Raw genomic sequence first — 27,237 nt, forward strand, 5'->3', positions numbered from 1 at the left:
ATATATAAAGGCAGTTAGCGGTTAGTGCGGTTAACGAACGGTTATTAATTGTCCGCCTTTTCACCTTTAATTATTTTTATCTAGCCATAAGTCACCCATTCCATGATTTGAACCAGTAATATGGTGGTTAACTTTGATACCAAATAATATAAACCTTGAGTATAACTCACTCTTGAAAATTGGTTTGTAAAGCGAGGATGCCCAAGAGCTTATATACACATGATTAAGCTTATATTTAAGCCATGTGGAACACTTAAGATCATAATAGTTTTTCAAAGGTGTCCATTTCAAAATTTGGCTTAGGTGCGATGAAAAAATTGTGGTATAAATTTAGTTGATTGAAACCGCATAAACTTTTTCAAGGTTTCTTCTAAAGTTCCCACGTCAATTAGTTGACTAAGTTTCGGACACCGCCCAAGTTCGTGCATTGTTTATCACTATAGGACCTTAGGTGAATTTTTTGGGATCACTTAGGAATAGGTTAATGGGAGATGATTAGAATGTGCGACTGGTCTATATAAGCTAGAAAGCAGCAATGAGTTTCAATATTAAAAGGCAAAAGGTTTCAAGTCATGGAGGCTGGAACATTTTCTTTTTGGTTGGTGAACGTCTAATTTCCATTACAACTTACAAGCTTGCCAAAGATTATTTAGATATTAGAGATATGAATCTAGCATTGTGAAAATTGTCTTATTGTTGCATAAGATACCTTTTTCTTTTTTGGATTTGTGTCAAATCTGATGTTAATTTTCTGAATTTGAGATTTGCACGTGTCACGACCCAAGTTTAATAATAATGTTTTGAATGTTTATTTTTTGAAGGTGCTTTTATTTTTTTACTAGATAGTTTTACTAAGATATCTTGTGCTGTTTGTTTGGAGGTGATGATTATGGAGCCTCATTCTTGCCATTCTAGATGTACATGCATGCCAGTTTCCGAAATCCCAGAGTTGTCAGCTTGTTTGTCATTGGTGATGGGCTAAGAAAGCTTTTGCTGGGGATTTAATGAGTTTGAGAAGAAGATATAGTGAAAAGGATGGCATGCCATTGTTGAGCGCTTTGTCAACTTTTGTAATATTTCAAATACAGTTCTATACATCTTTTATCTTCACTCTTGTTGCCAGCCTTTGTTACCCAGAAAAATCTTTGGGAGGGAGAGAAATCATATAAGCCAGAAAATCTGCTGGGAAGTTAGAATAAAGGTTATGTCCAAGGGCAGGTTTAAGAGAAGCAAGGAAAATGAAGACTTACGCAGTAGTTGGAGACAAGTGAATATGGATCCTCTGTTGAGAAATGCACACAAGAGTTTTTGCTCTTAAGTTGGATCCTCTGTTGGATAATATATATATATTTTTTCTTTAAATCCACCATTGGATTTGTAGGACTCATATCCAATGATGAAAGCAAAGGAGCATGTCTACATTTTAGCATAAATAGTGAATGCCACACTTTTTCTGTGAGTAGCCTCAAAGCTCAAGTAAGAGAATTCATGTGTCGAGCAGTAATGAGAGTAGCATGGAAGGAGAATTGTCTCGGCAATTAAAACAAAAACTAATTATATAGAGAATTTGAGTTTGAACCAACATGAAAGAAACTTTGTACTACAAGGAACAAGAGTAGAGGGAGTAGAACTCATGCTCTGGTAACCATTCAAGTTGATGATGAAAGGAAATAAACAATTAGTAGTTATCAACTTAAATCAATAGCAGATATTCTTCACATCACTGCCATTACTCATAACCAATCTGTCCAATCAATAAAACCCAATTATCTATAGGTTCTACCTGTATGAAAAAGTACAGCTTTAAAGCTAGTAGTCAACTACAGAGTCAATAGGAACCCTTCAGACAATAAATAATCATATCTACTGCATCTAAAATCCCCTGAAATTGTCTTATCATTCTCATTTGACCATATAAACATTTTCGGCGCACCTTAATACATACAAAAACAAAAATTCCAGCAACAAATTAGCTAGGTTTAGTACTTAAACTACATAGACATGGGTGTAGTTACAAATGTGGTGCCTGTTATTAGTAGCAATCAATCACCAGATAACAATCAAATCACATCATTCATGCATCCTAAATGTTTAAGAGCCTATCCACATTAGAAATAAGGTTTGCTATGAAGCCACAACATATATGATATAGCACACACAACTCTTTAGAGGTCGGGAAAAGAATTTAACAGCATACACAAAAGGTGTGGATGTCTCAATTCAACGGTAAAATTCCAATGGCAACCAACACTTGCAAATTAGATAAGCCAATTCATCTTAGAGCCGGGAAAACCCAGCTTAATTCCATCCTTAACAAAACCTCATTTCAAAACTAGAGAAGCGCAACATCAACTAGACATGCCAATATCTACATACTAATCTAAAATCTATAGCAGATATCACAAACACTATATGAGAAGGAATTTTGCATATGATCAAGGTTAGAAAACTAGTCAACAAAGGAAAAAATGAAAAGAACGCAATAGAATTTTGTCTACACAACTGCTTGCAAGAAATATGAAGGTTTCTTTGACGTGTGTTCATGCATGCGTGTAAAGATAATACATGAATAAAGCTCTCAGAAAAGAAACTAATAATAGGAAGGTAGAGTAGCGAAGGCTTTATACACATGTAATAATAAGAACAATAACAGAGTTGTCCCATGTAAGAGCTATGCTAGATATCTTAATGATATGTGGAAGAAACGTTTTCCAGGAAGCCATTCCAGATTTGAACCTAACAGAAATTTGCTTTAGTGAACTATTCTTGTTTTTATTTTACTTTTTCACACATTTTTGTTGATAAATCTTGCATCCTAGTGTTTCTCTTTGCTAAAATGCCGCTGCTGTTGGGGTTTTAAATTCCAGAAGACAATATGAAGTGCTTTCATATCCATTTGGCCTAGACAAAATTATATAACTAAAATCTTGCATCACACGCATTGCTTGTCCTGGCATCACCCATGGTCACAGTTATGTAATTGGTTTAGTTCCTCTTGGTAAACATTTATCTTATGGGAAAATGGTGCAACAGAGTTGTTCTACGTAAGAGCTTCTCCGAACACCTGCCCGAACAAGTTTGGATAAAGTCTCATATAGAAGCAATTTTTTTGCACATGATTTAAATTGGGAAAATTCTACCATAACTGTTTTCTGGTACTAAAATTCATCAACTTTTTGATACAATTGCTGAATTGTTTATACTTTATATGTGCACTTAGGCACTGAAAAACTTCGAACATTATTATGACATCCCATTTACTCATTCCTTAGTGACCCCTCAAAATCCACCTAAGTCCTAAAGTAATAAACAATATTTAAACCTGGGGGGTTTCTGAAACTTAGCCAACTGACCTGAAAATGTTTGTATTTTAAACCAGGTGAACCACCTTTTACAGCAACCTGCATTACCTATTACACTTAAAATGTCTATAGTGACTTAAAAGATTAACAGTCCTTATCAACTTTTACTTCATATAGTTCACAGACAAAATTTATGTTTGTTAAACAAGGTGGTTAGAAGCATTTTTGTAGTGAATTTTCAAATTTTCAATATAAAACAACAAATAAACGTAATAATTAATAAACCAAAATACTTTTAGGCATTGGATTTTAAGAAAATAGGGAAGACTGAAAAACATTGACCTACAGGCGAAAAATGATGTGTCATTTCTTGTGAAATCTGACCTCTAATTAAAGAGCTCAATCTTCAAAATTACTTCCACTGACCATACCTAGGTACCAAAACCTCTTCAAGAGTAAAGTCCTATGAAGTAACAAGATAATTCCTCATGATAAGTAAAATAAAGATCATGTGAAGAACCCTTGTACAACTGCTTATTTAACCATAAAAATCTTTCACAATTGCTCCAAAAAAAATACGGGTTAAATGTAAGTGTATAAATATTTGAGAAAGACATCTTTGACAAGAATAAGCATAATATATTATCTCAGCGCATATATGCTGCCTTGAAACACAATTGGAACAGATATAGAAAGATGGGCCGTCAAGCCTTGTCAACGATTGTCCTATTCTTTAGATTCATTTCCTCCCTTGACAGAAATTAGGGTCTCCATGTAAGTAACCAACTGCATCGAGTTACTGTGCCCATGAATTTGGAGATCAGTCATTTGTTTGGTAGAGAGGTCATACAAGAACAGTTGTCCATTATCAATTTTATTCCAGAACATGGTGTCATTCTTCCAAAATCCTAATGGTTGGTGAATTTTTGCAAAAGATGGTCTAATAGTAAAAAGCCTATTCCAGGAGTCCTTAACACCAACTTTAAGCAACAACCATATATCATATCGGATCTCCCTCCATTTTTCATCAACCGGCATGAAAGCAACCATGGCAATCGATTCATTCAACACGAAAAGCTCTTGCCCATTAACATTATCTGGAAGTGGTGTTTCTAGGAATACCTCGTCGCTCATGTCAAATGACAAAACAAATAACTTCGGGTCTTCAACATATGCCAGCCAAGAACCCATCCCGGTGGTGTACGTCATCGAGCCAAAGTCCGAAATAAAACACTGGGGTCCATCAACTTTTCTCCAAGAATCGGTGCTTAAGCTGTATACCTCTTTTTGGCATATGATTTCTTTAACGTCTTTAATAAAATAGTCGTCGAAATTGGGTTCATACATACTAACAAAGTTGATTATCTTGTAGTCATTAGTTTTGGCATCAAAACCAAATCCCATTCCTTGAATACGGGTGCAATAGCCAGCGGGGGCGAAGATGGGCAGGTTTGATTCGGGGACAACCTTTGTTTCTCTAGTTGTAGGATTCCATATAACAACATTCAATCTATCGTAAGCGTGGAGACAAACGAGACCATTGCAAGAACCCACCACAGAAATACAAAACTTCTCGCCGTTCCCAAAAAACGGAGGAGGTAGAGGTTGTGTAAGGGATATTTGGAGTTCTTCATAAGAAATCGTAGATACAAAATAATCTTCCATTGTTTCGTTGAACGTTTTAAGGAGAAGGTGGGTGTTGCTGTTCTTGTTGTGTAGGAGGTGTTTTCTTACGAAGTTTTGGTGTGTGATGAGAGCGTACCAGGATTTGCAGACGCACTTGAATCGCAAGAGAGAGACGACCGGAAGCCATAGCAGAATCTGCGTCACCAAGTCTTCAGGCAATTCGTTGGCCATCATCATCATCATATGTGCGTTGCTTGATTAATTAGGGAAAGCAGAGATGATTCGCAGCAGCAGGGTTTTCAATTTCGACAAACAGGGACACGAACTGTAAAAGAGAGAGATTGAAGTTCAACATTTGTCCATTTGGGCTTGGTATTGGGCTTGGGCTTAGGCTTGAGCAATAAGCTTTGAGTTAGGAGTTCCAAATTCGCCGGAATCAGGCCCAGACCAGTGTGCAACTTCCTAATCGTATTCAAACAATCAAACTTCATAGAAATTAATTTCCAATATCTCTATAGACTATGGAGGACTCAAGCAGACAATTTTTATGCAAAACTAATCTCAAAGAGCTCCTCTCAGTGAAGAATTTCAGAGAGAGCTTCTTGCTATTTTTGACTGAAATTATTATTATTATTATTATTAAAAAAAATAAAAAATAAAAAAGAGACAAAAATAGAATTAAGACATGTTTTTTTTTTTTTTTTGAAACAATTAAGACATGTTATTTACTTTCAAACAATTGAACTCTCGGGACCCATCAGGCCATCACTGTTCCGAATTTGCTCAAAAATAAACAGGGAAAAGAGTTACAAAATTACCGGTCGTTAGGGGCATGTCCGGGCTAGAATTCGAGCATTGATGGGTGTTTTAGGGTCTGGGTGTAGCGGAAGAAGGAGTTTGGAGCTTAATGGGTGTTTTAAGGTCTGTTTGAGATTGCAGTTTTAATAAGTGGGATTTTAAAAATTGCATTTTTGAAATCGTTTATTTTTAAAATCGCAACGACGTTTGGTAAAACATGTAAAGAAATACTTTTTTTTTTATTATTAAATATTTGTTATGCGAAATCATGATTTTTGTTTAAATTCGCGCTTCTTCAAATAAGCACCCCTAGTCTGCTTATAAAAATTGTTGATTTTTTTCCTATTTTAAATTAAGTACTTTTTAAATCGTAATGTCAAACGCCTTACGTTTTGCGATATCTTTTAAACCCAGATTATTCTTACAAAATTGCAATTCCAAACGCATCCTTAGAATCATACATGGAGGTTGAACATGATCAGGAAGCTGCACACTAGGCTGGACCTAAGTCTAGCGAATTTTGAACTGCTAACTCAAAACTTATTGTTCAAGCCCAAGCCCAAATGGGCAAATGTTCAACTTTAATATTTTACATTTCGTTCCTTGAGAGTAACTTTGTGGGGATGTTACACAAAACTCATTTTTTGTGACTTTTAGAATTACTTTAAAGAACCAGCGAAATAGATTCATTTGTTGTTTGCTGAAGCAAGGGAATAGAAGTTGTACCCTAAATCGTTTTTATTGGCAACAAAAATGGTAGTGTTTTTTTCTTTTATAAAGCGTGTGCACTTAAAATACTTTAATTATGTTAAATGGATAATTCTTAAGCATTTGAGCTTCCCTCATCCAAGCATTAACATATCCACTAAAATGATTTAATTGCCTAATTAATCACATTACCCCTACACATAAAGAGATCCAAATATTGAATTTCTATCTTATAATGTATAATGTCTATGTAGTATATTGAGCATTCATGTGAATCATGTTCTTGGAGATCTGACCCAACCATCCTTTGGTCTGCCAAATGGATAAGCACATATTGCTTTCACAATATTCATATAATTATGACCATTACATGCACCTGCCACCTGATAATTGATGTCCATACCCCTTAATTTTTCTCAAAAAAACCTGATAATTGTTTTTTTTTTTTTAAAAGGGTCAATCAAGGTTTATTGAATCAAGCCCATGCATTTTGGACTGAAATCATCCTCAAATTTCAAAGCAACGAAAACCTAATGGTTGGCAAACGATAAAGAGCGACTTTCAAGTTGACAGAATACAAATCGCTGCCTTCCCATAGGCTTATGACCGAAAAGGCTTAGTAGCAAATAGCTAGAGTGTGAGCCCAGTCAACAAATATTGCTTTTTGATAATTGATGGTTGTCCAATTATAATGCACAATTAATTGTTACAGGTATTGTCATTATATTCCAGTATGGAGAAATGGAAAAATGAATTACCAGAAAGATTATCAGGTCTTTTCACTTAATAACTGAGGACTTTTTATAATGATGATATTTATTTATAGTTATATATTGAAATTTTTGAATTTCATAATAATAAAATAAAAATTTTTTTTTTTAAAAAAAGGCTAGGAGTTTTGATTTTGTAAGATGTTGAGGATATTTTTTGTCCTTGGGCCAACGAAGGAATGGATAAACCCGGGCCATTTATTAGCCATTGTACACAAGAAAGGTATATGGAGGCTTAGGCCCAAAATTACACAGCTGCAGAAAAAGTAAAAGTGGTCTGTTGATAAAATGTAGCAATGCCCATGCTTCTCCCTTATGTGCGATTTGAAAAGTAGGAATTAGGGCTGTGATCGAGCTGAGTTCGGGCGAGTTGGGTATGTTCAGGATCGGCTTGTTCACACTTTACTCGAGCCCAAGCTTGAGCCGAGCTTTAGTTGGGTACCTAAATCCTAGCTCGGCTCGACCCACGAAGAAAAAAATGGGTATGTATCACTAACTAATTTAGCAGGTTTCAACAGTAACGAGCAGGCTTGTACAATGTCAAGCTTGAGTTCGGGTCGAGCTTAACCGAGCGGGTATCGAGCGAATTGGCGAGTTGTATGAGCTCGCTTACACCCCTATATATATGAATCATTTTACAATTGTGAGAGATATTTTGCATCCCATTTCCCAATAACCATTTATCATATATATGGTACCGTTATTCTCTTTCTTATTCTCGATTTAAATGGCTCTGCGTGAAGTTGGTGAGCCAAAAAGGTTGGCTAAAGACAAGGCCTTAATTTTCCATTTTGCGGTCTTAATTTCCATCATTCTTAATATTGCATTACCGAAACTAATATTGTAATTCAAAAAAATGATGTGCTCCACGCTTCAGTTGTAAAAATTTGTTTCAGTTCCTTCTTCTCCAATCTTTTAGAGGAGAAGAAGTCATTTATTATTATTCTATACAAAATGGGACATACATATTCAATTTCCTACTCTCAACTGCTTATTCTTTGACGTGGCAATAAAAATTATTATTAAATTTAGACGGGATATTGCTTCCAAACTATCATTTTATATCCAAACCATGTAAAAGTCAAGTCAAAATTGGAGGAATTGGGTCCAGTATGGATTATGCAACCACTTTTTGTAATCATCTAATGTTAATTATTGTTAGAACAGTTTTCAACACGGTGGATGCGCTTTCTTCGGAATCTTCAATACGTCGTCGTGTACTCCAAATCACTACAAAAAAAGACAACATTGTCAAGGGGTCCCCGGTTCCCGGGGACACTCCGATGCCAAAGTCAGAAAGTTTATAACTCAATAATATGTGAGAATATTTCAGTATTCAAGATCCCTTAGTACCTTGCGTCGGGGCCTATTTATAGGCTTAGGCTGTTGAAGTAGAATTGGACTGGATCTTCTTATTTGAATTGATTTGAGAGTCCAAAGTTGAGATAGAACTCAATAGCTATCATGTAGAGATAAATCTTCAACAGATACCATGTAGAGATAATCTTGAGTAGTCATCTTGTAGAGATAAGTAGAACGTATTTATCCCAATATTATCCTAATTGGAATATAAGACTATTAATTAATTAAATAGCCTTTGCTATTTAATTAATATCTTCATGGGCCTATCCTTGGCCATTGGGCTCAAAATTTGGTGGGCTTGTAATGTGAATTTATTCCCAACAGTTACCCCCCAATTCCCTTAGCCAAGGTACTTGGGTAATGAGAATTTAGTCAAAGCCTTCTAGCGGCTTGTTGTTTGACCTTATCCGAGACTCGTGTCTCTCTAGTGAATGTGCTTTGAGCTCGTCAGTTAGAGCTCCTCAGCTTTGTCTTTGGCATCGCCTGAGTTCCCGGGAGCACCCCCAGCTCTATCCTTTGCCCGGGGTTAAACCCGTCCTAGTTCCTAGATACCTTTGTTCCCCGTTCGCCTTGGGGTGATTTCTTGTTTTTGTCCAAAGTTTTCTTCTTGTCTCCTTGTTGCCGCGAGTACCCCCAACTATTTCCTTTGCCCGGGGGTTAAGCCTATTATATCCTTGAGATACTCGGGGATCATGCCCGGTCATCTCTCAAATGCCCCAAGCATAATAATCTTTAAACAATAATTACAAGTCTTTCAACAGACTAACCTTTGTTCCCCGTTTGTCTTGGGGTAGCTCATTGTTTTTTACCGGGTTGTCTCCGGTTGATTGTTTTTGCCCAAGGTTTTCTCCTTGTCCTTGTTTTAGAGGGTTGTCTCCCTATCCTTGTTTTTGCCCAAGGTTTTCTCCTTGTCCTTGTTGTCTCCCTATTCTTGTTTTTGCCCAAGGTTTTCTCCTTGTCTCTGGGGTGAATCTTCTTGTTTTTTACCGGGTTGTCTCCCATTAATTGTTTTTATCCAAGGTTTTCTCCTTGTCTCCGGGGTGAATCTTTTTGTTTTTTACCGGGTTGTCTCCCGTTAATTGTTTTTAACCAAGGTTTTCTCCTTGTCCTTGTTGTCTCCCTATTCTTGTTTTTGCTCAAGGTTTTCTCCTTGCCTCTGGGGTGAATCTTCTTGTTTTTTACCGGGTTGTCTCCCGTTAATTGTTTTTAACCAAGGTTAGCCTATTCTTCAACTAGAATATGAATATAAACTTAAACCAGAATAGCCTATTCTTAAACCAGAATAAGAATATAAACTTAAATCAGGATAGCCTATTCCTAAACCAGAATAAAAATATATGTTGGATAAGAATTAAACCTGTTACCAAACGCCCCTTTTTGCTCCGAATTCACCCAACGTACAGCCCTTCACGTTTTTCTTTTTTCTTTTCTTTTTATCTTTTTTCTTCTTTCTTCTTCCTTTTCTTTTTTCTTTCTTTTTCACAGACTCTTCTACGCACAGCAGCGTTTTTCCTTCACGGGTGTTGACAGATCGGAAACCTAGAGACCGCGGTCGGTGATGCTGCGGCTGGAGGTCGGCGATGCGGCAGTCCGGAGGTTGGCGGTGACAGGTGCGAGTTTGGAGGTTCTTTCGGCGAACGGCGGTCCGGTTTGGAGGTGCTGCGGATCGTGTTGCGCGCTGGGTCGGAGACCTGCAACAGTGGGTTTCTGGCAATTTGGGTCGCCTGCAGCAGTGGTCCCCGGCAGTCCAGTTTGGAGGTTCGTCGCTGACGGGTCTATGGCAAACAGCAACTTTAAGAACCAGCGGGTCCGACGGTGACTGCCGTGGGCTGATCGTTTGGGCTTCAGTGAACGGTGGATCTGCGATGTAAGAGGCAGATCTGCTATGGCAATGCACACCGTGATGAATACAATTTTTTTTATGAGAAACGAACTTGTCGATTCCCATAGACGGCGCCAAACTGTTAGAACAGTTTTCAACACGGTGGATGCGCTTTCTTCGGAATTTTCAATACGTCGTCGTGCACTTCAAATCACTACAAAAAAGACAACATTGTCAAGGGGTCCCCGGTTCCCCGGGAACACTCCGATGCCAAAGTCAGAAAGTTTCTAACTCAATAATATGTGAGAATATTTCAGTATTCAAGATCCCTTAGTACCTTGTGTCGGGGCCTATTTATAGGCTTAGGCTGTTGAAGTAGAATTGGATTGGATCTTCTTATTTGAATTGATTTGAGAGTCCAAAGTTGAGATAGAACTCAATAGCTATCATGTAGAGATAAACCTTCAACAGATACCATGTAGAGATAATCTTGAGTAGTCATCTTGTAGAGATAAGTAGAACGTATTTATCCCAATATTATCCTAATTGGAATATAAGACTATTAATTAATTAAATAGCCCTTGATATTTAATTAATATCTTCATGGGCCTATCCTTAGCCATTGGGCTCAAAATTTGGTGGGCTTGTAATGTGAATTTATTCCCAACAATTATTATTATTATTATTATTCTAACATCCCCTTCAAATTCAACGTAGAAGATTATTTCATTTTCCACAAATGAGAGTTGTTTGTGGAAAATGAGAGAGTTGTTTGATATTGGATTGGATGCATTGGATGCAGCCTAAAATCATTGCGTGTTTGATATTTCTCACTTTTATATCACATCAAATGTGAGAAAGCTCAAACAACTCTCTCAAGCAACTCTCTCATTTTCAACAAACAACTCTCATTTGTGGAAAATGAAAGAATCTTTGTCAATGATTAGTTCTTGTAACAACTCTCATTTTTAGAAATCCTTGTAACAATCAAGTTTTCAATGATTAGTTCGAACAAAAGCTTTGTCAATTTGAATGGGTCAGTGAAAGAAGCTATTTCTTGAAACATAGATTGATCTGTTCCAAGTATATATTGTTCTATTTTGGCTTCGGACAGATGAATATTGAAGCATGGCAGAATGGTCCAAAAGGTCTATGGAATAGACAAGATAAATAATTCGATTATAATATAAACGTTGGCTTCCTTTAGAAACCAATAGTACCATTTGATCACCATAGCTCTCAACAATTTCTCCATCGTTGTAATTACTCAAGTTCCCTAAAAATTGAGCGATTGCTCATGAAAAATCATTATTATCTTCAAGGTCTATAATCTTAAGACTTGAAAGAAGACATAATTGTTGTGGTATGTGCCCTTGGAACAAGTTAGACCTTAGGCTTTACCTCAACAAAGATTAATGCTCACAAGATTGACAAATCTGATACAGATTTGTTTCCTACTTATTTGGGAAATAAAAAATAAAAAAGAAAAAAAGAAAAAGAAATGAATAGATTTGCAAAGAAAAAAAAAATCAGTTGAAAGAAAAGAAAAGAAAAATCAAAAGATCTCAAGTTGCCCACCTTTCCACCCTTTGTTGGCTTATTTATTTGGTGCTTTATTGACCTAAATCTACTTCTAGACCTTTGTGGGCACAATTTCTACACTTTTTAGTAGTGTTTAAAACTCAAGCTCATTTTAGTCCATAGTTGACTCTCATTTTGGCATTTGCAGTATTGTTTAAAACTTAAACTCATTTTAATCCATAGTTGGCTCCATATATGGCCCATATTAATTTGGACCATATTTGTATGGCCTTTATGATAATGCTTAAAACCCAAGACCATATTAGGCTCATAGTTGATCACCTCATTTCGGTCCTTTCTTGGCTCTCTCGTCTTGGCCCATAGTTTGTCTTGTTTTGAAAATTCTTGGCCTATTGTTGCTAAAGACCTAACTCCCTTGCCTCCGATCGTTGTCAACTTATTTCAAACTCAAGATTTAAGAATCTTCTACGTTGAATTTGAAGGGGATGTTAGAATATATATATTGTGTGAGATTTGATACTAAGAAATAGGTTCTGAGTTGCCTCTTTAAAATGCAATGTATATGGTTATGTGTTTTTGTTGTGTGCATATGCCAAAAAAATAAAATAAATAATTAACATTAGATGATTACAAAACTCTAAAATGTATTACTTTGATGATCATGAGCTGCGTATTTGCTGTCAAAACTTGATAATTAATAAGCGTTTAGATAACTATCTAGCTAGTTCTGCAATAAAAATGATAAATGCAAAGATAATTTAATTACATTATTTGAGCTATTCGTCTACCAAAGATTCATTTTTTTGTAGATCAAGTAAATTTTTGCATTAGTTGTAAAAGTTCTCTAAAGAGTACCTAATTAATAATCATTTTCTGATATCTAAAATCAGAAACATACACAAAAAGTGGTTGCATAATCCATATTGAACCCAATCCCTCCAATTTTGACTTGACTTTTACGTAGTTTGGATATAAAATGATAGTTTGGAAGCAATATTCCTCTGAGTAAGAAAAAGAAAAAAATCACGCAGATTTCCATCAAAATGTAAAATAATTTTTTTCTGGAGTGAAGGCTGAATTCCAGGACGTTTATGGTATTGAAAAAAACTTTATTTGAAAAATAAAAAATAAAAAAGAATTCTCTTAAAAAATTATATTGTTGACAACCAATCCAATAAATAAGATAAATGCTACACGTATTTGAAGTGTTTACTTTTAACTTTTCAATGTTTACTCTCTGATGTGACGGTAAAAATTACCATTGATGTATCATATATAGATTAACCCGTATAAATTTAATAATAATTTTTATTGCGCAGTTGAGAGTAGGAAATTGAATATGTATGTCCCATTTTGTATAGAATAATAATAAATGACTTCTTCTCCTCTAAAAGATTGGAGAAGAAGGAACTGAAATAAATTTTTACAACTGAAGCGTGGAGCACATCATTTTTTTGAATTACAATATTAGTTTCGGTAATGCAATATTAAGAATGATGGAAATTAAGACCGCAAAATGGAAAATTAAGGCCTTGTCTTTAGCCAACCTTTTTGGCTCACCAACTTCACGCAAAGCCATTTAAATCGAGAATAAGAAAGAGAATAACGGTACCATATATATGATAAATGGTTATTGGGAAATGGGATGCAAAATATCTCTCACAAGTCACAATTGTAAAGTGATTCATATCGGGTTGGGTTAAATAAACCCATACCCGTGACCCGGTTCTTATATGGGTTTGAAAACCCTACCCGGGCATGGGTTTGAATAGTCATGCACCGGCTTTTTTTTTTTTTTTTTTTTTTTAATAATTATAATAATAAAATATTATATTTTATTATTTTAAAATATCACATCAGCCGGCGTGCATCACGCCCGGCGTGATGTTTGACATCACTCGGCATGCTCAAGTCCCAACCCCAAAATGCCCAAAGCTAGCCGCCGCCCTTCCTTCTTTTTCATGTATATATTAGAGGCTTCACCTCACAAAAAACCCCAACACCCATCTACATCTGAGGCCATACGTTCTGCCGGTGTAGCCAGACTCCGGAATCGGTGGGCAAGACCTCTAGCCACGGGGTAGGAAAACGAAGGACAAGAGTGTAATTTCATAAATGGGAAGACTAATGGGTTGTGTTTACAAAGCACTATTTGTGTTTTTCGTTTTTCTTTTCTATCTCCCACCTATAATATTGGGCGCCTTTGATTTTTATCTCTTGTCCCTGCAATGGCCACCGGGTTATTGCTATCAAAGTGTTTAAATTGATAACCAATGTCAGCGACCTTTTCCTCGGTCGTTCACCATACATGGCCTATGGCCACAGAACCTTCGACCCCCTTTTCCACGAGCACGTCCATTCAATCCAAATAAGGGATTGTGCATGCTATATATGTATTTTAGTTTCTAATAAGTGATTAGAATTTAGTAGTGTTAATTATGGATAGTCATTATTCTTCTTATTTTCTCATCATTTGTTATATGCATATATGTATATGTAAATGACAAGTTACCCACAACTCTACCAGAATATGATATCACTTTGGCTTGACTTAAAAGGTCAAAACAAAGCCTTCTGGGGGTACGAATGGACTAAGCACGGAACTAATACCTCTTTTTCTCCACTTAACTATTTTCAAACAACTTGTCGCCTCGTCCTTAACCTCGGGCTCAATCAGCTGCTTGGTGAACTGCAGAACAATGGTTTAATTGCTACACATTTGTTTTTTTTCTTCTTCTTCTTCTAAAACTCCCTCCTACGACTACGTGTTTAATCAATATATATTTACATTAATGCTTATTTATTTATTTATTTATTTTCTACTTTTTTTGTGTAACAACTAACAGGGTTGTTTCCCCGTGGATCATACCCGTTAAATTACTATTAGGCAGCCATCAAAGGTGCATATAACCTAACGCCACTCATAGCATGCAAACCGCCCTCCAGAACTGGGCCAACCCCCAATACTGCACAAATGTTCGAGATATGACCCGAGAGCAAATCAATTTATACACTGTAATTTGAGTATGCATGTTTCTAATTAACCATGTTGTGTAACTTTTTTTTTTTAATTGAAGTACTTATTATTGGGGACATTATATTATTGCCTTTTTTTTTTTAATTATGTCATAAATACTGTTCATCATAGCTCACATAATTAATTCGGACGTACATATTCAAAAACCCAAAATAATAATAATAATAATAATAATGAAATGAGAGAGAGAGAGAGAGAGAGATAGAGAGAGAGATAAAGAGGTTGGTCAACCTTTGGCTTCTAAATGGAGATTTGGGTAAATGTCTTTAAGATAAAATGAAATCATGAGACAACGCAAGGAAATCAAGATGCCCCCTGGCCTTAATTAATTATTGTTGTCCTTAATTATGATACACATTCCTTCAAACTCCCACAACCGTTTAAGGCATTGGCAATGCAATTAAAAATATATATAGTACTTAATTCTATGTATATATATGTCACCCAAGTAGGTAAAATCCAATTGCATGTATTTGTGACCCATCAACTAATTAATTTAATTAGTAGAATTTTCAAGGCCAAAATATATTTAGTTTTTTAGTGTTTCAACACAATGGATCGAGGGTGGTTAATTGGTGCCTTATGAATCATGGCTCGATCGGTTTTGAAATCTTTTCTTATTTTTCTCTTTGTATATTAAGTCCGATGCGTTTGGCATTCAATTTTGAAAAAATATATATATATATATATATATATATATATATATACAACAATATTTATGCATATATATATATATGCAGACTGCATGCATGCATATCATATGCAGGCATTTAATATTTGTCAATTCTTTTCCCACAAATAGTATGTAAGTACGTAAGAGTGCCTTATAATTTGGTCCACATCTATCTCTATTTTCCCCATGGGGGGAAAGCTTTCGATTTCATGTGGCCATCAATGCGATGCTAATAATCCCATGCAATACTCCTCTCTTTGAAATAAATGAGAGATTTTCTGTCGTATATGTATATTATATTCTTCTCTGTTATTTTTACTATATATTTTTTTTTATTTCTTTTATATATATATATAACACTCATTTTATATTGGCTAACGTGACATGTTTAATACAGTTAAAAAGCTCAATAACTAATTTTATCACTTTTGCAAACACAATGACTAATTTGATACACACCAAAAGCATAAGGATCAATTTTGTATTTAACCCAATAATAATAATAATAAGCAATGTCAATTTTGATTAAACATAAGTAGGAGTACTTTAAAAAAATGAAAACAAATGAAATGTAAACCAAACCATACTGATGTAAAGAAAATTACAGTATCTATGTTGAAGTTTTTTAATTTTCTATTTTTAATTTTACGTATTTCATGAGAAAGAGAGAAAATAAAATTAAATATAGACCATTTGTAATTAAATATGAACAATTAAAAAACTACAACATGCTCTAGTTTTCTTTACACTACCTTAGCTAAATCATTCTACTCATACTATTAGGAAATTTCTCAAAACGAGAGAAGAGATTGGTATTTGGTCAAGCTCAACCCCTCCCCCCTTTGAAGATAAAAGAAAGGAGTAAGAAATAGGTATGAGTTGGTGCATAGATATTTAATTTTAATTAAGACATTGTGGGACCCGAACAAATAAGAATTCAAAAGGATATTTGTTATGGTTAAGGAATAAAGACTCGAGGGACTTGAAATTGCTCCACCTAGATGCATTAAAAGTTTGGCGATATTAATTTAATTCTACCTTCTTTTTTTCTTTAGTTACATTATTTATCATTTTTTTTTTATCCCTTCTAAAGTAAAATAATAAAAATAAATTCAAAACATGTTTGATCAACTAATTAGATGCTGCCATCATTAATATATTAAAACATAATTTTTTAGGGTTTTATCTTTTCTTTTTTTAGGGGGCTTTTCAATAAAGTATTTTATGTCTTATTGGGCTTTTAATGCAGATATCCTATTCGAAGATTCTATATTGACAAACTTAATTGCAATGCCCTCTGCAAGCATTTGATGCCTTGCAAAAAAAGATGGGTTTTGGTAAGAGAGATTGCAATTGCAATGGGTTGATGGTTGTATAAGGAGAAACACATCCATCTCTTACTCATATTTTTTTGCAAATCTATCATTAAATCTGTAAGACCACATGTGGTTCCACATATTCAATGGTAGATTGGTCAATCTCTTGTTTGGGATGAACAAAAGATGAGTGAAACATGAAAAACAAAAAGCTTTGGTTGTAATAATGGTAATAGCAATTGGGTGAAATTTCCTTTCTTCATATAGATGATAATGCCAATTGTTTATATATCCTGAAACCTTGATGTGGTTGATCTTTTTATTTTATTTTTTTAAAAAAATAAAAACTTATTTGGGAGCACAAAATTTGTTATATACATGGTTTTGTTTTGAGTAGCACATCAGGAATTAGGAAACATACTAATTTCACATAAGTGAATTAGTATTATATTTTGAGAATAACTTCATTTTGGATGTAGAGTAAAACGACACTTCTATAACCTTCAATATAAAGTTAATGCTACAAGAAAAACAGTCTTTAGCGACGACTTTTGAGTCATCGCTAAAAGGCCTTAAAGTGGTCGCTAATGACTATTAGTGACCAAAACTTTCATCACCCATCGTCAAAGACTCATTAGCAACAACATTCAGAGTCGTTGCTGATTAGTAATCATTAGTGACGACAATTGTTGTCGCTGATGACATTAAAAGTAGTCACTAAAATGACCTCCCATAAGATGGCTTGTCGTTGCTATTACCACATCATCGGTGGTGACAATTTTATGTCGTCGCTAATGATACACATATCAGCAACAGCATTGTCATTGCTAATAATATGTTCATTAGCAACGACTATATAGTATATAATGTTGTCGCTAATGGGTAAATGCTTTTTACCCATGTCGTCGCTAATAGTAATGGTAAATGCTTTATTTATTTATTTATTTTTAATTTTATTTTTATATCAATTATGTCTTTGTGGGCTTCGGCAGCTATTAGAAATGGAGACAAAAATTCTATTCATAAAAGAAAATCAAATACATACAATGTCATAAGGATTGCATACTCACCCTTAATGAAGGGATACAAGTGAGAAAAAAGATTGAAAAACACCAATATTCTTTAGATATGATAAGTTCCAATATGAACAAATAGTATTGGGCACGGAACAATCAAACACATTTACAATAACCCAATTCAACATGGAAAAAACATATTTATAATAATTAGGGGAAACTTCACTTAGCCCCCCTGAACTTCTGGCCGATTTTGCAGACCCCCCTAAACTTCCAAATCTCTCATTTTAAACCTCTGAACTTCCATTTGCTCTCACTTTGAACCCATCCATCAGTTTTCAACGTTAAATTAAACGGTTTGACTTTTTTATACCCATAATACCCCAACGTTAAAACTACACCGTTTTGGGCTTCAAAACTACAACACTCACCCAGCCCAAAACGACGTCGTTTTGGGCATTAAATTTTTTTTTTTTTAAAAGCAAAATATTAAAAAAAAAAAAGAAAAAAAAAAAAGAGAAAGATCGGGGTGGCTCCAGCCACCCCTTGGCCAAAATGGGGTGGCCGGACCACCCCATTTTTGTCCAAGGGGGTGGCTGGAGCCTCCCCCATGGCCGGTCTGGGGGTGGTCGAACCACCCCCATAGCCAAGGGGGGTGGTCCGGCCACCCCCAAAAGCCCAAAAAAAAAAAAAAAAAAAAAGGGGATGGGTTTGGGGCTTTTGGGGGTGGCCGAAACCACCCCAAGGGCCTGGGGTGGTTTCGGCCACCCCCATACCGGCCGTAGAGGGTGGCCGAAACCACCCCCAGGCCCTTGGGGGTGGTCCAGCCGCCCCCAAAAGCCCCAAACCCATTTTTTTTTTTTTTTTTTATGGCCTTTTGGGGGTGGCCGGACCACCCCCGAGCCACCCCCAAAAAAAAAGAGAAAGAGAAAGATCGGGGTGGCTGGAGCCACCCCGATCTTTCTCTTTCACTTTTATTTTTTATTTTTTTTAAAGAAAAAAAAAAAACAATTTTAATGCCCAAACACAACACCGCTTTGGGTTGGGTATTTTTTTTTTTTTTTTTTAGTTTTTTAATATTTTTAATATTTTTCGTTTTGGGGAAATTTCAGAAAGCCCTCCTGAACTTCCAGCCAATTTGAAAAACCCCCCTGAATTTCTAAAACTCTCATTTAAGCCCCCTGAACTTTGGTTTTCTCTCACTTTGGACCCTTTTAACATTAAACTATGTTGTTTTGTGTCCTAAAATTACAACACCTACCCAGCCCAAAACGACGTAGTTTAATGTTAAAAGGGTTCAAAATGAGAGAAAACCAAAGTTTAGGGGGCCTAAATGAAAGTTTTGGAAATTCAGGGGGGGTTTTTCAAATTGGCTGGAAGTTCAGGGGAGTTTTCTGAAGTTTCCCCTTTCGTTTTCTTTTTTTCTTTTTTTTTTTAAAAAAAGAAAAAAAAATATAATTTTAATGCCCAAAACGGTGTCGTTTTGGGCTGGGGTGGGTGTCGTTTTGGGCTGGGGTGGGTGCTGTAGTTTTGGGTATTTTCGGAATTTCAAGTGGGCTGGGTAGGGGTATAATGGGCATTTAACGTTGAAAACTAATAGAGGGGTCTAAAGTGAGAGAATGGAAGTTTAAGGGTCTAAAATGAGAGATTTGGAAGTTCAGGGGGGTCGACAAAATCAGCTGGAAGTTCAGGGGGGCTTGAGGAACAGAGATTCATAATCTAATCTGTTTGAGGTGCTGGCTCTCTGCATTACACCCACGTATGCTGCCTGCTAACCAAGTCCATAAACATCCATTGGAATTGTAAAATGTAAATGAAGGAATACTAGAAATTGCCCAATGTTTCCTTCACCAACCTTTCTTATGTCAGGAGGGAGAAGTGATGTATTTCTGTCATCTAAGAAAGCATGAAAATGCCTACTTGCTTCATTTAGTGTCAAATCATGTCCAAACACAGCTAAGGCAGTCAAAATCTCTCCTCTCAACATTGCATCTAGATGACTCTCCCGTTGCTTAGGCTCCCAACCAAGCTTCCTGCAAAGAAATTCAAACATAAAAGAAAAATAAATAGAAGAAAGCTAATCTTGCTCAACGGAAGTTTTTGAGTGTTTATTGTATTTGAACGCAACTTAGAATCACTCAATCATCAACCAACAATTGATAAGAGATTTCTGGTAACATTGTGTGGGAGTATGTATGTGCACAAATAAGTCAATGTACCATTTAAGAAATTAAACAAAAAAACAATTCTCCATTTAAATTCAAATAAGACATAAGAGATAATTTAATCTTTCATTACAAAATGATTCTAAATGAGATTAAAATAAATCAACAAAAGAGTAACAATAACAGACTAACAGACTTAAAAACTATCCCCTCTAAATTTAATGTCACTCCCATTAAAGTAATTTGCAAACAGAGTTGAAGGCTGAATATTAGAGAAATAGATGAGAGCTAAATCTTAATATTCAACCCAATACTCTTGGTTCTGTCCTCCAATCTTTGAGTCACAGTGGCATGAGAGTTTCTGTTAATCTGGCTTCCCATCTTTGCTAAGTTTACTCCACCAGATCTCTCACTTGATGAAAGATCACTAAGCGGTCGATTCTTTAAGCTTAAGGCTTCCCTATATTTGTCCAATTTGAGAATGGATTCAAGTAACATTTTTGCTCTATCCCTGGCAGCAACCACCGCAGTCTCATTAGTACATCACAACATGTACTATACAATAATCATAAACAATTAAATAAAACCACATTAATTAAGACTATTCATTTTCTGTAACGGTTCGAATGTGAAGTAGAATGAACTTTGGTAACATTTGAAACGGAAGGAAGTGTAATAGACTTCGGACTTTTATGTAGTCTTCTCATCCTTTAATAATTATGTTCTAATACTACAACAGGCAACAATAATTGATTAGAAGAATGTCAAAATGTGCTCAGGGGTCTATGAAGACTTTCTAAAATCAGGACAAATGCAGGTGACCAGAGAACATGTTCAAAAAAGAAAGGACCATACGATACGAGGTTTTTTTACTCTTCTTTTAAATATAGAAATACATTCATATATATTTTTCTATCTATTAATATGAACATCTTAAAAGAAGATATTTCATTGTTTCATGTAATGGTATCCTATTTACAATAAGGTAGAAGACATATTTCATTTATACCAAATTCCATGCATCATGACTCGTGCCATTACTCCCTCTTCCATTCCCAAATAGATACCGTTGTTATCCAATCAATTCCTAAGTTGTTACTGCTACTTCAATCATGAAACATGCTCATTCTGCTTCAATCATGAAGCATCGAATTGTGTTCTTTCTTAATGAAAGACACTCATGTTATTAAAAGCATAACATGTGATAGGAACTTGCAATAGAATGAATAAAATATACCTGGCCTTTCTAGAGGCATCTTGTACACATTCTTTTTTTTTTTGATAAGTAAAAAAAAAAAAAGAAAAAAAAAAAAGTACACATTCTTTGAAGTGCTTTAGCTCCTCTGTAGCCACCAGAGGTGGAGGTTTAGGGTGAGCAACTCCAAAGGAATGCCTATTTGAAGAGTCTATGGTGACAACGTTAAATGGCAATTGCAATGCCCTCTGCTAGCATTTGATGCCTTGCAAATAAAGATGGGTTTTGGTAAGAGGGATTGCAATTGCAATGGGTTGATGGTTGTATAAGGAGAAACACATCCATCTCTTACTCTCTACCATTAAATCTGTAGGACCAACACATGTATCTCTTACTCATATTTTTTGTAAATCTACCATTAAATCTGTACGACCACATGTGGTCCCACATATTCAATGGGAGATTGGTCAATCTCTTGTATGGGATGAACAAAAGATGAGTGAAAGATGAAAAACAAAAAGCTTTGTTTGTAATAATGGTAATAGCAATTGGGTGAAATTTCCTTTCTTCATATATGTCAATTGTACTGAATACCTCTCAATATGAGGGTTGCTCGTATTATATAGAAATTGTCTAGGAAATTACAGGCTGTATCTCAGCGATTACAGCAATCTAGGGAAACAAATAAGGTAACTAAAATCTACCTATTAATTACAATATACTATAGCTATAATACAAGAGCATGCCATAACTAGAAATATTAATTATGGCTAAATATATATGGACCATATCTGATTGACATCCCCCCTCAAATTGATGCTGGTCGATCAAGAAGCATCAATTTGCCCACAAGAAACTGATGACGTTGTCGTGTCATAGCCTTCGTGAAGACGTCAGCTATCTGGAGATCAGTGGAAACATGAGGAAGAGAGATAACACGAGTGTCCAAGGCTTCCCGAATAGAATGACAGTCTACCTCAATATGCTCCGTACGTTCATGGTAAACAGGATTAGCAGCTATTTGAATGGCACTAGTATTATCAGCATGAAGAGGAGTAGAATCAGTTTGAGAAAAATCAAGCTCAGCCAAAAGCCCACGAAGCCAGACAATCTCAAAACAAGCAGCAGACATTGCCCAGTATTCAGATTCAGTAGATGATTTAGAAACGCGAGCTTGCTTCTTACTCTTCCAAGAAATCAAAGAATCACCAAGAAACATGCACCAACCCATGACAGACTGCCGAGTGTTAGGACATCCTGCCCAATCCACATCACTATAAGCAACAAGGCGAAGATGAGAACCAGTTGGAAAGAACAACCCACGACTAGAAGAGCCCCGAAGATATCGAATGATACGCCGAACAACTGTTAAATGAAGATGGCGTGGAGTTTGCATAAACTGGCTAACTTGCTGGACAGCGAAGGAAATATCAGGCCGAGTAATAGTCAAATAATTCAAGCTGCCTACCAACTGTCGGAACACAGTAGGATAAGAGAGAAGATCACCCTCCTCACTTCGATATTTCACATTAACCTCCATAGGAGTATCCACTGAAGAAGAATCCTGAAGACCAGCTAGACTAATCAAGTCCTGGGTATATTTGTGTTGATTCAAGAATATACCGGAAGAATTAGTGTGCACCTCCAACCCCAAAAAATATGTAAGAGGACCAAGGTCTTTCATATGAAAAGAGTCTTGAAGATTCCGCTTGAGATGTGCAATCAAACTGGAGTCGGTTCCCGTAATGACAATATCATCCACATACACAAGTAAAAGAACAAGACCAGTCGGAGTCTTGCAAAGGAACAAAGAAGAATCATATTGGCTTTGGACAAAGGAGAAGCGAAGCAGAGTAGACCTGAATTTTTCAAACCATGCCCAGGGAGCCTGTTTTAAGCCATAGAGAGACCGCTTCAACTTACACACAGCGGCAGATGGAGAAGAAAACAACCCCGGAGGAGGAGTCATGTAAATATCTTCTTTGAGATCACCATGAAGAAAAGCATTTTTGACATCCATCTGGTGAAGTGGCCAGCCTTGGGAGGCGGCAAGAGAAATAATTGTACGCATTGTAGTCATCTTCGCGACCGGAGCAAATGTCTCCTCATAGTCCACCCCATATTCTTGCCTGTTCCCAAGAGCAACTAATCGGGCCTTATACCGATCCAAAGTCCCATCAGAGCGAAGCTTAATCGAGTAAACCCATTTACAGCCAATGGCTTTAACATGAGAGGGGCAAGGAACTATGTCCCATGTATGATTGTCCTGGTAAGCCCGAAGTTCCTCATCCATCGCTTTCCGCCAACATTCATATTTAACAGCCTCAGAAAAACATGTAGGGATAGAAATAGAAGTTAAAGTAGTATTAAAGGAAGTGTGGGGAAACCATACCTATCAGGAGGACGTGATACCCTAGCAGATCGTCGAGGACCAGACTCATGAACTGTCTCAGATGGCGGGTCAATCAGAGGAGTTGTCGGAACAGTTTCAGATGAAGGGTTAGTCGCGGGAAGGGGCAAAGTTGGTAGACGTCGAATATACACAATTCTAGGTTTGAACCGCTTAGGCAAAAGAGGCAATTCATCAAAACAAGGTAGAATACTAATCTCAGGCAATGATTCAACATGTGTAGAAAAGAAACATTGATGCTCAAAGAATACAACATTACGAGATATACGAAATTTGTCAGAACAAGGATCATAGCAAACATAACCTTTGTAAGGAACACTATAACCCATAAAGGCACATTTAACAGACTGAGCAGAAAGTTTGTGACGTTCATGAGCAGGTAAATGAACAAAACAAACACATCCAAAAGTATGCAGATTAAGATAGCTAGGATGCTAATGATACAAACGATAATAAGGAGAATCAAATTGCAAGACTTGAGAGGGCAGTCGATTAATTAAGTAAACGACAGTAGATAATGCCTCAACCCAGAATTTAGAAGGAACAGAGGACTCAAGTAATAAAGTACAAACAACATCCAAGAGATGGCGGTTCTTTTGTTCCGCCACCCCATTTTGCTGAGGAGTATAAGGACAAGAGCGCTGAGAGACAATTCCTTTGTGGCGTAAGAAATCATGAAACTCGTGGGACATGTATTCTCCACCAGAATCAGACCTCAAAATCTTAATGCTTGTAGAAAATTGATTCTCAATATATGCTACAAAGGTCTGAAAAACAGACAGAACCTCGGATTTGGCCCGAAGAAAATAGACCCAAGTATATCGACTGAAATCATCTATGAATGTGACAAAATATTTATATCGAGCATGAGAAATTAGAGGAGAAATGCCCCATACATCACTATGCACAACATCAAAGCATTTTGTAGCACGACTACCATGAGAAGAAAACGAAAGAGTTTTAAACTTACCAAGTTTGCATACAGAACAATCAAATGACAAATGTTGGGAAACTCGTTCTTTATTGCCTAACAAACCAGAATTTAACATATGAGACAGAATAACAAAATTTGGATAACCCAAACATTTGTGCCATACTTTGTTCGGAATATTAACTTTCCTACAAGCCAAAGATAAACAACTAGGAATTGAAAAGTGCAGTGGAAATAGTCTGCCAACTTTAGGCCCCTTCGCGAGTATCTTCCCCGACACCTAATCCTGCACAAGACAACCATCACGAGAGAAATGGACATCACAGTTTTTTTCAACTAACTGGCCAACTGAAATAAGACTATTAGAAAGGCCAGGAGAGACATAAACATCTCTGAATGAAGGATTAATATCTCCTACTTCATTAATAGCTAAATGACTTCCATTAGCTACTTGAATATGAGATGAACCATGATATGGACGAACATTGCAAAGAGTATCAGACGATCTGGTCATATGATTGGATGCTGCAGAATCAATAAGCCAAGACTTAGACGAAATAGTACCATTACCTTGGAGCCCTAAGGCAGAAAAGGCTGACATAATCATCTGCTGGACCATTTCAGGAGTAAGAACAGCTAATCTGGCCGCAGAAGAAGAGGCTGAGGACATCACTGGAGCAGAAGAGGTGTTTACTGTAGCCTGATAGGTAGTAGCTTGACAATTCTGAGGCCGAGTGGGCATTCTTTGATAAAGTGGCTCGGTTTCTTACAGTAATTGCAAGATTTCTTTGCACAATTGGCGGCAATATGACCATACTCCTTACAGCTAAAACACTGGACCTTGCGCATATCCTTACCCTTCCCTTTCCCATAGGCTGCATAGGCTATTGGATTTGGGTTGGAAACGTGCTGAAACGTAGCCTGTGTGATAAGACGCTGCTCCTCACGAAGTAATTCTCCAAAACAAACATCCAAAGATGGCGAAGGATCCCGATTCATTAAATTTGAGCGAGTAACCTCAAATTCAGGGCGTAATTTCATCAGGAATTAATCTCTCTTGCTCTGCTCATGAATAGCTTGAACAACCGAGAGAGATGCAGCAGGTGCCTTCGCATAAACCATATCAAAAAATTCTCCCCACAAATTCTGAAAACCAGAAAAATACTCTGGAATAGAGAGATTGCCTTGAGTGTAATTAGCAATCTCATATTCTAGCTGAAAACGGCGTGCAGTATTGTCCTGATGATAAACCTTCAGCAAATACTCCCACATAGTCTTTGCAGTCTTATAGGGCCTCAGATTGAGCACAATAAGAGGATCAACAGACCTTAAGATCCAAGACATCACACGTGCATCCCTGACCTTCCACTTAGCCAAATCCTTAGCTTCCGTAGGAGCTGGATCACTACCGTCAATATGGCCCCACAACTCTTTTCTCGTAACAAATAATTGAAATTGGAATTCCCAAGCAGAATAATTTTTTCCAGTAAAACAGACCCCAAAAGTCTAGCTAGAAGACATAATGAAATAACAAATTAGAATTTATAAAACCTGAAAAATGAGTAACAGGCCCACCAGAATAGCAACTCAAAACAGCAACCAAGCCCAATCCCAGTAAACCCAAGTCCAAACAGCAAGCCCAAATCCAAACAGCAAGCACTAAACCACGGTCCACGCTCCTCCAGAAATAGCGATAGTCCACGCTCCTCAACACCAAAATCGCACCAAGAACCAGCAACAGTCCACGCCGGCAACGGAACCAGCTAGCGATGACAACGTCAGCAATGAGAGCGTCATCGACGAGAGCGAGATCGACAGCCCAACCCCTTTAGAAATCTCCGGCAGCCCGAAAACCTCCACGCCGACAGCCCAACTCCTCCAGAAATCTCCGGCAGCCCCAAAACCTCCACGCTGAGAGCCCCAAATCCTCCAGAAATCTTCGGCAGCCCCAAAACCTCCACGCCGACAACCCCAAATCCTCCAGAAATCTCCAGCAGCCCCAAAACCTCCACGCCGACAGCTCCAAATCCTCCAGAAATCTCCGGCAGCCCCAAAACCTCCAAAAATTCAGGTGAGAATAAATTCCCTACCCTCAACCAAATTATCGACAACTTCCCTTGAAGTTACCGATAGCCAAAGAGACCAATAACTCAGTCCCGACCCAACTCAAAAAAAACCAAAAAAAAAAAAAAAAAAAAACTCGAATCGAAACCCTAATTTAGATGATTTAGGCTCTAATACCATGTCAATTGTACTGAATACCTCTCAATATGAGGGTTGCTCGTATTATATAGAAATTTTCTAGGAAATTACAGGCTGTATCTCAGCGATTACAGCAATCTAGGGAAACAAATAAGGTAACTAAAATCTACCTATTAATTACAATATACTATAGCTATAATACAAGAACATGCCATAACTAGAAAGACTAATTATGGCTAAATATATATGGACTGTATCTGATTGACAATATAGACGATAATGCTACTTGTTTATATATCCTGAAACCTTGATGTGGTTGATCTTTTTATTTTATTTTATTTTTAAAAATAAAAACTTATTTG

The 27,237-nt window shown here is 36.6% G+C and overlaps 2 pseudogenes; both read right to left on the minus strand.

The window, feature by feature from the left end:
- Positions 1-3,863: 3,863 nt before the first annotated feature.
- LOC132172338 (F-box/kelch-repeat protein At3g23880-like) lies at positions 3,864-5,224 on the minus strand (annotated as a pseudogene).
- Positions 5,225-24,921: 19,697 nt separating this feature from the next.
- On the minus strand, positions 24,922-26,017 carry LOC148589868 (uncharacterized; annotated as a pseudogene).
- Positions 26,018-27,237: the final 1,220 nt, after the last annotated feature.

This window comes from Corylus avellana, chromosome 1, assembly GCF_965113065.1.
Source record: "Corylus avellana chromosome 1, dhCorAvel1.hap1.2, whole genome shotgun sequence".
Taxonomy (NCBI): Eukaryota; Viridiplantae; Streptophyta; class Magnoliopsida; order Fagales; family Betulaceae; genus Corylus; species Corylus avellana.